We start from the raw sequence: 15673 nt of genomic DNA on the forward strand, positions 1-15673 counted from the left end.
AGCTGAGCAGAAGGCAGATGCTTCCCCAACTGAGCCACCCAGGTGCCTCATTAGTTACTTTTCCATATAAAATTCATACTTGTTTTGCAGGGTTTCTCAACTGCTGAGAAACTAGCAGTTTCTCAATGGCTTTTCATTCCATAAGACAGAGTTGCTATTGGAAAGCATCTAGGTGGGCCATAGGACTAGTTCTCACCAGTTGATTTATGAGAGAAAATTGATTTTATCACTTTCTGGGTTCCCAGCTCTCCAGGTCTGGGCTTCCCGGACCTGCCAGATTTTCAATCTGGGGAGCTTCTCAGTAGTATAAATTTCTGTGCATCCCTGCGTGACTACCACACGAGGGGGCCGAAGGCCGAGAGCGTGGCCCTCGGCGCCTGGGGTCTGGCTGCAGGAGCGCTCTGGGCGCACGGCGCACCCGGCTGCGGGCGCGGTACCCGGCCCACAGCGCACCCGGCTGCACACACGGTACGCGGTGCACCTGGCTGCGGGCGCGGTACCCGGGGTGCCAGGGCAACTTAACCCTTTAGGCAGCTGGAAGCAGGACTTCAAGGATTTGGAGCATAGCAGAATCACAAGATGGAAGAGCCTAGATCTTCATCACAAAGAGAAAAGCTGCCGGACAACTGGGAACACCCACATTAGCATATAAATGAACAAGAAATATTTATCACTTTCTTACACCATACACAAAAAATAAATTCAAAATGGATTGAAGACCTAAATGTGAAACCCGAAACTATAAAAATCCTAGAAGAGAACACAGGCAGTAACCTCTTTGACATTGGCGGTAAAAACTTTCTTCTAGATGTGTCTCCTGAGGCAAGGGAAACAAAAGCAAAAATAAACTACTGGGACTACCTCAAAATAAAAAGCTTCTGCACAGTGGAGAAAACAATCAACAAAACTAGAAATCAACCTACAAAATGGGAGAAGATATTTGCAAATGACATATCAGATAAAGGGTTAGTATCGAAAATATATAAAGAACTTACACAAATCAACACTCCCAAAAAGACAAATAATTCAATTTAAAAATGGGCAGAAGACATGAACAGACATTTCTCCAAAGAAGACATACAGATGGCCAACAGAAACATTAAGAGATGTCACTAATCATCAGGGAAATGCAAATCAAAACACCTCATACCTGTCAGAATGGCTAAAATCCACAACACAAGAAACAACAAGTGTTGGTGAGGATGTGGAGAAAAAGGAACCCTCGTGCACTGTTGATAGGAATGCAAACTGGTGCAGCCACTGTGGAAAAGAGTATAGAGGTTCCTCAGAAAGTTAAAAATAGAGCTATCCTATGACCAGCAATTGCAGTACTGGGTATTTACCAAAGAATACAAAACAACTAATTCAAAGGGATGCATGCATTATTTACAAAAGCCAAGATACGGAAGCAGCCCAAGTGTCCACCGAATGATGAATGGATAAAGAAGAAGTGGTATACATATACAGTGGAATATAATTCAGCCAAAAAAAAAAGAATGAAATCTTGCCATTTGCAATGACATGGATGGAGCCAGAAAGTATAATGCTAACCAAAGTCAGTCCAAGAAAGACAAATACCACATGATTTCACTCATACGTGGCATTTAAGAAACAAAAAAAAATGTGCAAAGCAAAAAAGAGAGAGGGAGACTAATCAAGAAACTAACTCCTGACTATAGAGAACAAACTGATGGTTACCAGAGGGGAGAAGGGTGGGGGGATGAAATAGGTGATGGGGATTAAGGAGGGTACTGTGATGAGCACCAGGTGATGTATAGAAATGCTGAATCACTATAATCTACCCCTGAAACTAATATAACACTGTATGTCAACTAACTGGAATTAAAAACTGAAAAAGCCAAAAAAAAAAAAAAACCACTCATCATAACTGAAATGGTGGGGTTTGTTTATTACTATGTCTAAAAATATCTATATATCCTTATATAGATACCATATAAACATAAAAGGGAATTCATTCCATAAGCTAGGTACCATAACCACATACTTTCTAACCCAGTATTGTATAATAAAATGTTCTACAATGATGGACATATTTCCGTGCTGTCCAATATGGCATCCACAAAACACCTGTGGACATTGAAGGAATAAACTGTTATTTATTTACTTTAATTAAGCTTAAATGTTAATAACCATGTGTGGCTAATGACTACTGTAATGGGAAGCTCTGTCCTCATCTTTAGTAATACCATTCCAACTTTCAACAAGATATAATACAGCTTTCGCATACCTTCCTATCTACTAATAGTCTGTGTTTCAGAATCTTGAAAACTTGACAAAAGTAAAGGTAAATTTTGGTTAATTATATTTGTTTTTCTAAAAAGAAAGAGGATAATTAACAACTATCTACATCTATTATCTCCAAAACATATTTTATTTTTCCTTCAGAAGCACATTTGAAGGTAATGTTTACTGTTGATCAACACCTTGGGCAGAGGGCGGGGGGGTTGTCAGAAAAGTCTAGAGAATCATATTCTCGGTTACAAAGGGTCAACTGCTTCCTGTTGGATAAATATTGCAACCTATACTCTCTTCCTTTTCCCTCATTTTGTCAATAAAATTTCTCAAGCCACCAAGTTATCCAGAGCTACAAGACATGGATTCTTATGTCAATTAACATAAGGGATATATGAATATGAGGGTTCATAGAAATGCCTATGGCCAAAGTCATAGCCATTTGGAGTACCTGTATGATCCTGAGGTATAAACTTGGGGTACCTCCACTCCCTACAAGCCCCTCACAGTGAACCTGTTGTTGATCGTGGTGTAATTCATGTAATTCACTCTTCTCCACTGTTTGCTTGACCACCATATGCTTCACTCCCTCCCATGCCCCAAAGTCCAGTGCGATGGCAAGCATCATTTGTACCTGGCCTGAGAGCTAGGGCATGAAACATTTCTGCACTCTGGAAAAGACAATAAGTATAGAGAGAAAACTGGAGTAAAGCAAATCAAATTTTCTCTAGAGACACAGTATAAAATATCAGTTTTTGAATCAAAGGGCAAGGCAATGAGTAAATTCTGTTGATTTTAATGCTTCGCAATTGTTTACTATTTTTCTCTTGGCAATTTCAGATGTTTAAAAAGAGCATTTATTTTGAAAAATTAGTATTTATCACTGTTTATAAAGATACAGAACAAACAAATCTAACCAAGATCTTATCCAAAAAGGGGGGGGAAAAACAGATGAGGCCCTTGTCAATTTTTAATCGGCAGAGCAAAGAGCATCACACTAATAAAACTTAATTAAATCATTAAATATTTAAAATGAATTTCTAACTCTAGCTTATGGAATGAATTCCCTTTTATGTATTTGAAACCCTGTTATGAAGTCTATACATAAAGCAAAATCAAATATAATACCAAACAATTTAATGTATTCATCCCAATCAAAAATTCCATTTCACTTATCCTTCCAAAATCCAAATCACTTCAGAACACTACATCACCATTTATATTTCCCTCACATCAGGAAACAGATAACAAAACACTGTTACAAATATATCACCCACGAAGTGACTGTACCTTACAAAATACAACTCATTCATTTTACATGTTTCATTTCATTTCGATAATAATGTATAATAACATTGTCCAATTTTCAACAAGTGCCAAATTTCTGGTAGAAGACATATATTTTTTTTACTAACTTCATTTTTTTTATATCACTCACAACCAACCACCTATATGTGTGTATGTCTTCAGTGTCCTTCAGACAAGCATTTCAGACAGTGAGGAGTGGGTATATGCCTTTGTAAGACAGACAGAATCAGATTCATGATTACTTTCTTTGGTAAAGATGCACTGTATCAGTTAATTATTATGTAGATTTGAATACATCTCTTGGGTAACCACATCTCTTACAGAATACTATACATATAGTAAAAGCTTAACATAAAAATGCTAGGCTACCAATGCAGTAAATACCTATAAATACACAAATACATTACAAAAGTCACAAGTGCCCCCCTGGCCAAGCAAAAGTGGAAGAGTGCCAACTCATTTGTTGGCACATACACCGAAATTCACATTAAGGTGGCTTTAGCAGGAAGCAGGAACTATACCCCTTGCTAGACCCAGAACGTTGATAAGTATGGCGATTGTTTCTCCCTCGAAACTTTCAGGCTCCCTCTGAATGACAGAAATGCTTCAGACCCTTAAGTGTGGCAGCAGAAACCCAAGCCGTCTACTTCCAAGCCACGGACCTCCCTTCTCTTTGATCTGCGCACCCGTGATCTCTCAGCATCCCATCTGTAGCCCAAATACAAACTGCACTCATTTTTTTTTCTGCCTCTCCCTTACAATCATCCAAATCTGCCAGTTCTACCAAAATGTCTTTGAACTTCACACTGTCTCCATTTCATGACTTCCTGAGTCCAGCCTCCATGACCCTCCAGGCTTGCCCTGCAAGGGGCCTCCTGGTCTCTCCCTGGGCTTTCCTTTTGTGCATTGCACTATGTTTTAAAACCACTTAAGAGCTTATTTGAATCCTATCTTTTTGCAATCTCCTCAATAGTTCATGGGCTCTCATGCAGAGAAAGCAATGGAAATCTTTGTGAGGAAGGGGATTGTCTAAGGGCATAGAAGTCTGTTTCAGGGAAATAATCCCACAAACGCACCACTTACAGCAGCTGCTTCACCTTAAAATGAACAATTAAATTACAAAAAAAAGAAAAAGAAAAAGAAAAACCAACCCTATACACAGTTTTGTTCTCTTTTTTCTTATTCTTGGCAGACACGGTAGTTATAACTAAGGCAAGAGTAGTTTAAGATTTCAGATTTACAACCAAAACTTCATAGTCTATAGCTAATACGTTAGACTGTGCTTTCCTAACAGGTATATTAGGAAAAAATATCTTTTGCTTTCATATTCTTCCTAAAAATTTCTCTCATTCCACATTTCCTTCAAAGTTCACCATTACCATTCTTTAAAGATACAAACTAAATCCGTGAACCTGTCACGCAGGTCCTTCACAATCTGACCCAACAGTATTTGACACACCCCAACCACAGACCCCATGCTGCAGGCAAAATGGACTATTACGAATGTTCAGCTCTCAGCTGCTGTGTGAACAAGCTGACACACTCCCATCCATGTTTTCGACCTGCCATTCTACGAATTCTAAAACTGCTCAGTTATTCAGGCATTTGTCAGATTTCACTTCTAGGAAATAAGGAGATGTGCTTAAGGCCCTGGGATTATATTTTAAAGCCAAACAGATCTACAGAAGAAAGAAGCATTGTCAGATGAATAGGAAAAAAAAAGAAAAAGAAAAGCCAAGAGGGAAAGTTATGAAATGATGAAACATTCAAGCGTGTCATTTCAAAACTTTAAGGGGACTTTGTATCCTCCAGTTTTGATTTGAAATGTACATTATTATCTGTTTGCCTCTTAAACATCTGTATTGAGTTTTACAAAGAAATAATGGCCTTAGTATCCGCTACAAATGATAATTTAGATTTTTTCTTATTTTCTTAAATCATTCTTCTTTTGTCTCTAGTAAGGAACTTTTACTATGGTAAAGAAAACATTATAACTTATAAACATGATAGAAGTTTATTGTTCAAGGTTAACCATTTCAACAAATAACCATTATGTTTATTGTCTAAGGATACCATTTCAAAAAAGCATATTCTCTCAATGCATAGAGATAAGGAGTTGAAAAAAAAGTCTGTACGCTCTTCTTTGGTCTTTTAATCGAGCAAATTGAAACAAACTATTAAAAAGTTTTCCAGAAATATGTTTTTTCAATAAAAACCCTCTTGTGCTACTTCCTGATATTATAACATGGAAGATGGGCCTTTAGCTGTCTCAGTCATGCATGGCTTTCTATATATTTCAGTGAGAATCCAACCAACTGCTTACCTCTCGAGGGAAAAAACCAAACCCAAACAAAACAAAACAAACTTCTATCCCAATATGGCTGAGGGGGAAGGGAATGAGTTTGACTGGTTTATTGGAGAACAATGTTAAAAATATTTGAGTACTTAAAATGAAGCATTCTAAAGAAAAAGGAGGATATACATCACTTTGTATATGTTATTATTCTGTTTTCTAGAAAACAAATTTGGGAATCTGAGTCAGTGATAAAATTATTTTTATAATTCAATATAGAGTTAAAAATAACTAATTTAGTTGAAAACTATGGAAGCTTACTATATATTTGTCAGACTTAAAGACATTTCATACTATGCTACTCAACTAAAAAGGACATCTGGGTGGCTCAGTCAGTTGAGAATGCAGCTCTTGTTTTGGTTCAGGTCATGATCTCAGGGTCATGGAGTCAAGCCCCACACTGGGCTTCACACTCAGCACGGAACCTGCTTGGGATTCTCTCTTTCTCCCTCTCCTTCCCCCTCTTCACCTGTGCACACGCTCTCTCCTCAAATAAATAAATGAATAAATAGATAAATAAGCTCTTAAAAATAAACTGAAAAGAATATTACATACAGAGTCAAATGTATCAGGCTTTTCATCCATGCTGCACTGTCCAACTCCAGGTAAGAAATTTCAACCTCCTTGCACTCCAATTTCTTCACAAAATATTTTTGTATCTATCTTATCACATTTGTATCAGCTTCAGTATATTACAGTTATGATTTTTCCACATTAGATAGTAAACTCAAGAATTAAGACTATGTCTGATGCGTTTTTCTCATCCCCACAGGGCATAGCAAAATTCTTAACACTGCTGCGATCTCAGTAGTACAGAAGAGTGGAGGATTGAAATTATACATCGGAATTATAATTCCCCAGAAATGAAAATCAGAAAAGAGTTAAGAATTCCAAAAATTGTGAAACACTGAGGTAAACAAACTTGGGTTTCTTTTCTGGAGAAGTCATCAGAACCTTACCTGTGTAAATGTACATGCGGATCATCCCAGAGGAAGCTATAGTCGGTGATCAAATCCCTCTTAACTAAAGTGATCAGCACCAGTAGTTTCTTGATAAATGGCAAAGTCCTTCAAACACAACAATCCTAATCCCCAAAGAAGAACTAAATGCTTCCCTTCATACATGGCCTTGGCCTCTACCTTGAATATACCTGTGAGTGAAATTTCTGACACAATTCCTTTTCCCCCAAAGGCCTGACCTATTACACTTTATCTATGATTTCTAGATTTCATTTCTTTAACGTAAAATCATATAAAGACAATAGAAAAGAAATCTATGGAGTCCTAGGATATGATTGTTTTAATTGTTTCCATTTGATAGATTATTCCTAATTTTGATAGTGAATGTTTTTAGGCTCAAGGGTCTTACCAAAGTCTTCCATTTTTATTTTTATTGAAACAGCTCTCTTATCAAACTCACACATCATTGATTTACATAGCGTTTCATGATGTTATATAATTATAGTAGCAAGCACCATGGGCATTAACCAGTAGGAGGACAAACAACATGTTCTCTTGGGGAGGATTAACTCACCCACAGGGAGCTGTGATGGCCTGCAGAGGGCCCTCCTGAGTGACCATTCTGCAAACAGTGGGCACCAATACACATTTTAGAAGAGAACAGGAGGTATCCCAACAGTGGCAGAGTTAATTAAGTGAGGGTCATTTATGGGGATGTCCATGTGTCACTGTGCAGGAAAGACACTGCAGAGGACTTTGGTTTTAAAAGGATCCTAAAGCAGCCCCTTCCAAATCTAAGATCATTTGTGATCACCAAGATATTCTGTAAGGCTTTTTTTTTTTTTTTAAGATTTTTTTTTTGTTTTATTTATTTGAGAGAGAGCACAAGCAGGGCTTGGGCAAAGGGAGAGGGAGAAGCAAACTCCCCGCTGAGCAGGGAGCCTGACATGGGGCTCGATCCCAGGACCCGGGGATCATGACCTGAGCCGAAGGCAGACGCTTAATTGACTGAACTACCCAGGTGCTCCCTGTAAAGCCTTTTTCTTGTCATATGTCCTGTTTTCTCTACCTGTTATGGTAGAAAATATGCTTTCTACTTATTTGTATCCTATGGAGTGAATACATCAATGTTGTATCAAGGAAAGGTGTTTACAATATATATTTAAACATAATAAATTAATGTATTACAGCGTGAGTGATGCCCGAAATGTCTTCCCTACAAGATGATCCTGGCCACAGTCTGTTATTTACTTACTGTCATCCAAAGGCTGACCTCAGGTACCCCAAATTCATTTTGCTTTTTACCAGTTAAGGGGCAATGGAATGGTTTGGGAAAGTTCAAGGTATTGTTGTCCCATTTGCCATTAAATGTAAGCTGACCATTAAGATTTAGTCAAAGTGCTGGCTGTGATTTCGTAAAGGGCGCACTCTGATCTGTAGCCCAAAGCATTTAGGCAGGAATGGATGACTTACAGATAAAGCATCTGCCGTGGGTTCAGAATAAATTTGCAACCCACGAGGCATTTACAGAGCAAAGGCAGAAAGTATGCTAATTAAGATCTTAAGAACGATCAGGAATCTAGTGGTGACTTTTCTTGCCACTCCAGCCCAAGCATTTCAGACCTTCTGTTTCTAATGGTGGTCGGTAGTAAGCAGTAAGGAGTTGCCCTGATATAGCAGCATGTAAGCTCCTCATTTCTTAATATATTTTTTAAAGATTTTATTTATTTATTTGACAGAGAGACACAGAGAGAGAGAGTGCAAGCAGGGGGAGTGGCAGGCAGGGGGAGAGGGAGAAGCAGACTCCCCACCGAGCAGGGAGCTCAATGTGGGGCTAGATCCCAGGACCCGGAGATCATGACCTGAGCCGAAGGCAGATGTTTAACCGAATGAGCCACCCAGGTGCTCCAAGCTCCTCATTTCTAAATCCATGGAAGAGTATATTGAGAACAGTCATCTATAGTGAGTGTCATAAAAGAAGATGAGAAATGAACTTTATTGCTCCAATGATCCCTTTTGCTGTCAGCTCACACATCCACCTTGACCTTCTGCCCCTTCCTCATTGTCAGATTTCCACAAGTACCAGATCTGGTTCAAAAACAAAGTTGTCAATTGCAGGTGGCACTTATTTGATATTGCTAGGAGTAAAATAATTTTTTCCACCAAACAAATTAAGAATGTCAAGAATCTGCTGGTGGTAGATACACAGTTGGGAGTTTGTTTCAGGCAACTGGGATTCACGACAGAATTTTCACCTTGCATCACCAAAAAATAGCTTCATTTTTTGAGAACTGACTTGTGAAACATACCAAGAGTCTCTGTAAAGAGCATCACATACAGCATTTTTATTTATTTGAAAACAAACAGAAACTCTTGAGAGCTTAGTGAAAATGTCACTTCCAGCGTTTTTTCCCCTAAAGAATATTCCTTTTAGCACTAAAATTGCAAGGACATAAATTAGTAAAAGAAACAAATATTACAAAGCTATTTTGTCTTAGAGAATCTCACAGAGTATCTCAAAAGGTCAGTATTTCATTGCTAATACTCAAAACCAACTTCACCTTTCAGCTGACCTACAACAGAAAATTTTCTTCTATATTCATGAGTTGTTTGAAACATTGCTGTATTTCCAAATGCCTACTTCTGAAGTCACCACCTAAGAAATTATTTCATGGGAGTCAAGGAGACATTGAAGACAGCTCTAAGCTCATGCAACCAGACTGGTCCGTTTTATAAGCGCACAAAGAGAAGCGTCATGGTTGGGTTGACTATTCCAAACTCTCCAACAACAAACCAACCTCAAAGATTGCTACTGTTACTATTGCAACCTCAAAGAGCAGACACCAAAATGCTACAACACAGCTGTGAATTACTTTGGAAAATTAATTAATTCGGGAATCAGGGAAACGTCCATGGAAAGTTACAAAATGGAAAAGAATACATTCCAAAAACATTCAGGTTGTATTGCAAAGTGAAGGTCTCCACAGCTACTGTTTTTCAAACTTTCACCAATAAGAAAGCAGGGTTCACTGGACTCCAGACAGCCTCTCTGCCCTCAGATCTCCTTTCAGAGAGGAACTGGCAGCAGTTAGAAGGTAACTGTCAGGCAGTGCATACCAAATATCAATTACTCCTTAAAATTTAAAACCAACTTAAATGCCTACTCCCCACCACTAAGCAGCAATAGCCATGTTTCCATATCTTCAGTTATTCTCATCTTTTTAAAGATGCCTGAAAAAATAAGGTCAGAAAGAAGAAGGAAGGGAGGTTTCTACATCCTCCTGAATCATTAGTTTCAGGCAATCTGTAATCTTTGTAAATTGCTAATAACGGAGAGGTGTTTATAAATTTCAGTAGAAAGAAGCTAACCAAAGCCAGGGCCAACATTTGCACTTCTATTACTCAACACCGGTTGGACTAGGAATTAAATTTCACAGATCAACTAACTACTGACAAACATAAACCAGCTTCACCTTCCACATGCCAAGTGCTTGCCAACAGATTAATTTCTCGTTTTTCTTTCTTTTTTTTTTAAAGATTTTATTTATTTATTCATGAGAGACAGAGAGAAACAGAGGGAGAAGCAGGCTCCCAAGGAGCGGGAAGCCCGATGCGGGACTCAATCCCAGGACCCTGGGATCATGACCCAAGCCGAAGGCAGACGCTCAACCATCTGAGCCACCCAGGCGCCCTCGTCTTTCTTTTATTAACATAAACAAACACGCTTACACAGCAGCAACTCATCTGTCTCTCCGTGGTATTGCATAGGCAAAAGTAAATACCCAAGCAATATTGTGATTTAAAAGTAATCTTTCAGGGAAAACTTTACTTCGGAAAGACTATGAGAAGATAAAAAAAAATTAAAAGCCGTTTATGATCATTTTCACAGGAGGGTTATAGATTATGAAACTGTTGCAAAACATGCAGATATATCACTAAACAGTTTCCAAAATACCATCATCTATAATAATCTATCATTTTCAAAAATGCTATTTTAAAGCAAATATTCTGTTATCGCCAAGAACTTAGAACCTTTCAATATTTAAAGCTAGAGCTATCAGTTCAAGGAACTGATGAAGTCTGGACAGAGAAGGGAGAGGTGGGGCACGAGTGAAGCCAGGGAAAGGTCCAGCCCTGGGAGACCCATGGGCAGTGACACAGGAACGTGGACCTTATTCTAAAGGACAAAGGGAGGCCATCCGGGGGTTGAAGGAGTGGAGACATAATTAGCTTTGTATTTTTCAAGTGAGGTCTAGCTACATAGCAGAATCTATATTGAAAGCGGCAGAAGTGGGTACAGGGATGTTAATTAGGGGCCTATTGATTGTCCAGGAGAGAAATGGAACAGTTTATGATAGGAGGTCAGGAAAGAAACGGGTAAATCCAAAGGAGATTTAGGACTAAAGAACGGTTAAAATGTATAACAAATTATACATTTGGAAAGGAAAGCAAGAGAGAAAGAGATTCTCCATCTATAAACTAAGGATTTTAATCCCTGCCGTGCATTGTTGTGTGGATAAAAAAACAGATATGCAACACTGTACATCACCCATCTCCCACACTGCCTTGTTCACAACAGAAACTCAAAAACATGAAAATGCTAATTTTTAGGGTGAAACCAAATTTTATTCACTTCTCACAATTGATGCAAGTTGGATTTCCACCCCCCCAACTCCGGGCCAAATCCTGCATCTTTGAGCACCCCCCACCCCACCCCCGCTGCATGCAAAGACTGCAGCCCACCAATGCAATCGAAGTGAGTGTGGCCGGTGTTAGTCACACTCTTCCGCCTCCCTGCAGAAATAGCCTAGAGCAAGTCATCTGGATGATGAATTGTCTACCTTTACATGTTGGCAGGTACTCCTTGGACAGCCAATAAAACCAAGCTACCCTGTGAAAACAGACCTCAACCAGAAGTTAAGATTTCCAGTTTAAATTCCGGGGGCGATCGAGGCCCTGAGTTTGCATTCCTTTTCCGGAAGTCTATTTTACTGCTATGGGTTAAAACCTCAAGGTGAAACCCTTTGGATTGAAAAAACTCTTGAGACACAGCACAGTTTGGATGCCACAGTCCCCAAGGCAAGAGTTCTGGAGGGCGGTACTACTGTACTTGGAGCCACGCACAAGGTGCCTGTGGATCGCATGGGCACTCCTGCCACTCCCCACACGTTGACCTCGGGGGAGGGCGGGGCACAGCAGACCGATCCCAACACGGGAGCAGCCTGTCCCGCCTCTGGAACCAGACACAGACCGTCATCACCACCAAGGAGAAGCATGGCCTTTCTATACTGAGTGTTGACATGTATACATTTATACTTCATATTTATAAGGACACAGTCCTTATAACACACAACAACAGGCATTTTCAAAACGTATAGAACCTGCATACCATTACGCAAAATTACTGTTTTCTCCCTGAGTCATCTACTGGGCCTTACAGTGGAGCGGTATCTTACTCAGCAATTAAATCCGTGGGGAAAAGAATCTCAGAGAAAGTTACTCCTGAACATTCTTTAGATCGCCCACAAAGAACGATATATGTGGTTTAGTACATACTTTACTGTCTTGCAATAAACCTCCTCCGGTCGGCTTTTGTTTCAACATTGAAACAAATTGCTATTTCTTCAGTTAAGAAACCAGATGAAACACCAGGCCTGCCCGGAGTGGCTATATTGTAAACATTTATTTTTTGTCTGTTTTTTTGTTGTTGTTGTTGTTGTCAAGCACATGTAATTGAGTATGATAATGCCCTATAAATCCACTACATACGAAAGAAAACTACTTTTTTATCCATTTTCCGAACTGACAGATCAAGTCCCACTCTAATTATTGACTGAAAGGAACGTTTAAGAACAATGTGAACAAAGGCATTATCTACTTTAACTAGTACATTAACCCTTTTTGCCCCACCTCGTTACACACAATGCAATGGAACTGACCATTTGTGTTCTTAATGAACTGGAGTGGTAAATGTGCAGAAGAAAAAAAACGAGATTTGTTTTCCTCTTTTCTCGCACATATGTGTACATAAATCCAAGCCAATCCCGACATTGCCATATTCTTTCATCGATACTCATTTTAGAACCAGAAGACAAACTGAAGATCCTTCATTTGCCCATCCAGATCCCCTCTCCACCCCTCTCCCCCTGCTCTCCACATCCAAGGACCACATCAGCAGGCCCCTGTCCATTCCTGTTGAGGTCAGTAAATGGGAAGCCCTGGCAGGAGACAGACGAAAGGTAGGAGAATGGGGCCGGTGTGCTTATCCATCCCCCTGGCGCTCCCTGTTAAGTTTGCTCCAGATACAAATCACTGCTTCTTCTCTGCAAGAGTCTCTCTGTTCAGTTTCCAGGTATGCTCCCCACTCTCATCTCTTTGGATCTATACTACCCATCTAATACTACCTAATTTCCATACTTTTATAAACCAGCACTCCTTGAAAGATTCGGATCTCCTTGTGCCACCTGCTTTCTGTTTGAATTCTAAATAATACAATTTACTTTGACAGATGAAAATCCTAAATCTGAGAAGTTAGGTGGCAGACCCAAAGTAATACAATTAATTAGACAGTCAATGAATGACAGAGTGGGAATACACCAGAACACTCAGTTTCCAGGAACAGAAACTTCTCTGAAACTAACTAAAGGAACGCAAAAGTGGCGATGTTCATTGGATCACAGAGCTGGAAGTTCCACGGAACAAACCTTGAGCATGGGTGGACACGGGAGCTTGACCTCTGTTACCAGGAATGTGTCCCTGTACTCTGTACCTTGGCTTTTCTCCATGTTGACTTCATTCTCAGGCAGGCCATCCCCACAGGAGAGAAAACAGCTACTAGAAGCTGTAAGATGACTCCTCCCAGTGGTTCCAGCAAAATTCCCCTAATGGCAGGGGAGTGATGGCAGCTAAGCTAGCCCATGCCCACCCAGGGACTAATCATAGTGAATTATGGTTGGTCAAATGAACGCAGCTAGCTATTGCTGGAATAGGATATTAGGGTCGGCCCCACTCAAAAAGCATGAACTCAGGTGAGGAATAGATTCCAGGAAGGAAGGAAGGAAGGAAAGGAAGAAAGAAAGAAAGAAGCTTTTCCCAGAAGTAGGAGTAAAAGAAATAATGCACAGGCAGAACCAACAGATAGATTTCTGGTATACAGGAGCAAGAAGAGAATCATATATTTTGAAACCCATTCAGTTTATATTTAACTATCACACATACTTCAACCAAATAATGCTGACCTAACCCGAACCTTATTTCAGGGAAACAAAAGAAAATGATCAAACTGTAAAAATCAATGATTGACATCCACATGACAGTTACAAGTTACAGAGCATTTTCACGTACGTGATTCTCACTTAATTCAGTTATTCCAGGTTAGGAATTCCAGATTCCTTGCCTATATAGCATTCTTCAAGATCAGATGAATGTTTGTGAATTTTGAGAATCTAAAGATTTTTTTTAAATGTTTCAATTGTGTTCACATGTTGTTAAGAAACTACAGTGTAAACATTTGAGAAAAGCTCATGGTTGTCAGTTTTATTGTGCTAAGAGTTGCTGTGGAAATTCGTCCAGAGACCCATCAAGATATATTTCTGGGCCAAAGGCCAAAGTTCCAGGATTGGTCATGTCTTCTTTTCTGCAATCTGCATTTTACCCAGGACCCAGGGGTCACACGAATACTAAAAATACAGCTTCCCCACCCCCTTTGAAAACAACTTGACCAAGACTTTTACCATAATATTGCAGAAATGCATGGATATGTGTGCTCACTTACCCAGAAATGTGTGGTTAGTATAAAAATCTCAAACAAATGATCGAGAGGTCAAGGCCAGTAAACTCTTGTGATGGTTTTGAAGTAAATTGTGGGTTTGCTCTGCTGAAATTTAGTGGTCAGAAAACACATGAAGATCTCATGATGAAGCATTTAATAAAACAGCAAATAGTAACAAACTTTGTCTGAATCTCACTAAATTTAGTGACAATTAGAACTTGATTCATAAGGTTGAGAGGAAAGACCAAATATTCTAACATGAAAGATGGAACAGAACTTGTTTTGCCCTTTCTTGATAAAAAAAAAAAAAAGTATTTACCAGCTATAAAAAAGAATGAAATCTTGCTATTTGCAATGACATGACATGGATGGAGCTAGAGAGTATAATGCTAAGGGAAATACAAAGACAAATACCTTGTGATTTCACTATGTGGCATTTAAGAAACAAAACAAGCAGGCCAAGGGAAAGAGAGAGAGAGAGAGAGAGGCAAACCAAGAAACAGACTCTTAACTATAGAGAATAAACTGATAGTCACCAGAGGGGAGGTGGGTGGGGGGATGGGGGAAATAGGTGACAGGGGGTAAGGAGTGCACTTGCTATGATGAGCACTGGGTATTGTATGGAAGTGTTGAATCACTATATCATACACCTGAAATTAATATTATTATTTTTTAAAATATTTATTTATTTATTTATTTATTTATTTGAGAGAGACAGAGATAGTGAGAGAGAGCACGAGTGGGAAGAAGGGGGAGAAGCAGACTCCCGCTGAGCAGGGAGCCTGAGTCAGGACTCAATCCCAGGATCCTGGGATCATGACTTGAGCCAAAGGCAGGCACTTAACTGACTGAGCCACCCAGGAGCCCCTGAAACCAATATTACATGGTATGTTAACTCTGCTGGAATGAATGAATGAATGAGAGGAAGGGAGGAAGGAAGGAAGAAAGCGAGAGAAACACAGAGGGAGGGAGGGAGCGAGGGAGGAAGGGAAGTGGGGGAGAGAGAGAGAGAGAAAGAAAGAAGGAAGG

General features: G+C 39.5%; 1 long non-coding RNA gene across 2 annotated transcripts in view; it reads right to left on the reverse strand.

The window, feature by feature from the left end:
- LOC115943232 (uncharacterized) overlaps positions 1-15673 on the reverse strand; it is an 85952-nt gene that overhangs the window by 12669 nt on the left and 57610 nt on the right. The window lies entirely within an intron of this gene.

This window comes from Leptonychotes weddellii, chromosome 8 (assembly GCF_054177405.1).
Source record: "Leptonychotes weddellii isolate Sample4059 chromosome 8, ASM5417740v2, whole genome shotgun sequence".
Lineage (NCBI taxonomy): Eukaryota > Metazoa > Chordata > Mammalia > Carnivora > Phocidae > Leptonychotes > Leptonychotes weddellii.